Raw genomic sequence first — 3388 nt, 5'->3', positions numbered from 1 at the left:
TATTGTAATCGATATAATAATCAATATAATAATCGATATTGTTATCGATACAATAATGGATATTGTTATCGGTATAATAATTGATTAAATAATTGATTTTGTTATCGATTTAGTCATTTATATTGTTAACGATATGTACAATAATCGATACTGATGATTGTTATATTTATCGAGAAATTAATCGATTTTACAATCGTTGTATTTTTATATATGCTTATGGATATTGTTATCGGTATTTTTATCGACACAGTTATCAACAGGGTTATCGATACAGTAATCGGAACATGGAATGTGATCACATTACATGACATCACATCACATTTTATCACATGATATGAAGAGACATCACATGATATTAAATCACATAATATGATATCACATCACACGATATCACGTGACATGACATTATATGATACGACATGACATTATATGGCATGACATCACATGACTTGACATCACATGATATGACATCGTATGACATGACATGGCATTACATTACGTGGCATCACTTGATATGACATCATATGGTATGACATCATATGACATGACATCACAGGATATGACAACACATGACATGACATCCTATCACATCACATAAAATCACGTCACATCTTATCACGCCATCGCACCTCATCTCATCTACGTGAATAGAAAAAGAAAAGGATATAAGCAAAGATGTGAAAGATAAAAACAAAGACGAAGACCAAGGTAAAGTTACCGATTTCAAAACCAAAAACACCGTTGAAAAGGTAATTTTCTGTAGATGAGGAGAGTTTTTATCAGGGACGTGAACCGGTTTTGAACCGAACCGGTTTTGAACCGGAAAACCGCTTTTTTCTATTAATTAACTGAACCATTAACCGAACCGAAATTTTCTACAAATGTTTGATCCGCACCGAAAACCGAACCTGTTTATATAAAGGTTTAAAGGTTCGTTTCAATCAATTTTCAATAGATAAATGCACCCACTTTTTTTCTTTTCGTTAAACATGGTAATACCTACCATGTTTGTTTACCATGTGACAATAACAAATGTAAAGGCAACCCATTTCACTTGACAGACACTCGACCCTTAACCTTGCGCGTTGTTGCACTTGACACTTGACACTTATAAACTTGGGTGTTTTTTTCTTTTGTTTTTCGAACCGTTGAACCGAACCGAAACCCCGGTTCAAAGACCAAAAAAACCGCTTTGACGAACCAATCCAAAAGTGCAAAAACGGTTCGAACCGCTGAATCGAACCGACCAAATTTTTCATCCGGTTCACGTCCCTGGTTCTTATAGTCTCGAAATTGGTTGAAAATCGTTGTTTAAAAATTTCCATATTTGTGTATGGTTGTTTTTGCAAACCTGTTCAATTTAAGCTGTTTCGCATTTTGTTTTACTTCGTATTTGAAATTAAACTTTGAAATAAAGATAAATATAAAGATGAAGAAACAAGAGATAACGATGAAGACAAAAAAAGGCAAAAGTGAAGAAGTGATAAAGACGAAAATTGAGATAAGGGCGAAAATGGAGACAATGAGAAATACATAAGAATTAGGTTAAAAGATAGGAATCGAAATAAAATCAGCCATAACGGTTACTGAAATTTATCGAATCATCGAAGTTTATAACTAACACATCGAAGGTTATAACTAAGTTATAACGAAATTTATCCATGTTTATTAAGTTATCGCAACGTATCGAATTATTCAAACTGATCAATGTTTACTGAATTGTCGAAATTTATAGACACAGAAACTTAGTTGTCCAAATTTACGGATAGTTATCGAGCTATAAAAACGTATGGGATTAACGAAATTTGTCAAGTTAAAGAAATGTATCAAGTTATCGATATTTATCATTATTTATAGACTTAACGAAATATATCGAGGTGTTGTAATGCATGGAGTTCTTTCAACTTACAGAGTTATCGATAATTATTGATCTACTGAAATTGGTTGGTTCAACAAAGCAAAGTTTATGGAATTTTCAAAATATATCGATTCATCGAAATTTCAAGGTTATATAAGCTTATCGATTTATCACTGCTTATCGAATTTAATCGTCTTAACAGAGTGTAACGAGTTATCAAAATGTTTAGATAGTTTTCGAAAAATGTGGAGATGTCAAAAGTAAAAATTTATAAAGGTATCCAAAGTTTTTACATTTTTGAGTTATCAAAATTTATCGAGCCATCGAATTTCACAGTTATCGAAATTGGTCGAACTAACGAATTTTGTTGAGTTATCGAATATTAGTGTTCTTGAAATTTATCGAACTATCGATATGTATAAAATCATTGAAATTTATCGATAAACTTGAATGTATCGGGTCAATTCCAAGTCCTGCCGAAGTCCTCCAAAGACCTTCTCAGATAAAAAAAAACAATAGTTACGTTTTAGCAGAAGATTTTCCGGTTAGTTAATTTGTACCGTATAAGTATCGCTACGTGTTAAGTTAGAAAACCTCTCCAAGGCTTCTGAAACTAGAAAAACTGTCGACTTTCGACAGTAACTGGCACTCTAGTATAACTGAAGGTCCTCTCAACTGGTGCAGCGTCAATCGAAAAGAATTTACAATTTTGTCAAGTTTCAAGTTTTTCAAGCTTGTCGCCTCGAGCGAGTAGTTACTTAGTGCACAGGTTTGATTCACGACCCGTTAGGAGACCGGCTGTAACCGCAAAAGGAAGCACAATTACTCTTTCTTAAATACAATGTTCCAATTTTTTAATCTAAGTAATAAATAAAATAACACTATCAAAAATTACTAACTTTTCAATTTTTTTTTTACCTAAATCACCTAATGTACTCACCAAAATTATTTCTTAAAAATATTTGACATCCGCATTCGCATCCGCATCCGCGGTTGTTAGCTTTTAAACACCCGCATCCGCATTCGCATCCGCGGATGTCTGAAATTCCACATTCGCAACATCCCTACTATGTATAGTCAGAAGCGTTTTTACCGTATTTTTATAGAAGTTTTAAAATGGGTCGCTTTGTGTGACAACATCAAGGCGCACGCGACAAATCGGAGGAGAAGCTAGGCCAAACACTAACATATGGGTAAGCGCCAATCTATTATTATTATTATTTAAAATGGCTCGATTGATTGTTTTATGAAGAATGATTTTCTTTCCAGAAATGGAGTGCATATTTCACCATTAATACATTAGATAATTTTTGGTGAATTTGTGCCTATTTACAATAAGTTGAGATATTTTGTTAATTTGTATTCTTCTAATCATGAACGTGTTAATACTAATTCAGCCAATTATATATTACACAAGGCAACAAAAATGGAAAAAAATGTTGTTGCGGCAAATGTCGAAGCTGTTTTTTATTGACTTTTTTGTGCTGATTACGAATCCATTAGTATAAAGTTTCCATCAGCTCCAGATTT

The sequence above is a fragment of the Rhagoletis pomonella genome, unplaced genomic scaffold (genome assembly GCF_013731165.1).
Source record: "Rhagoletis pomonella isolate Grant_MI unplaced genomic scaffold, Rhpom_1.0 Rhpom_scaffold_00004, whole genome shotgun sequence".
NCBI classification, from domain to species: Eukaryota; Metazoa; Arthropoda; class Insecta; order Diptera; family Tephritidae; genus Rhagoletis; species Rhagoletis pomonella.
The sequence above is the reverse complement of the archived record's forward strand: the minus strand, read 5'-3'. Positions refer to the sequence as shown.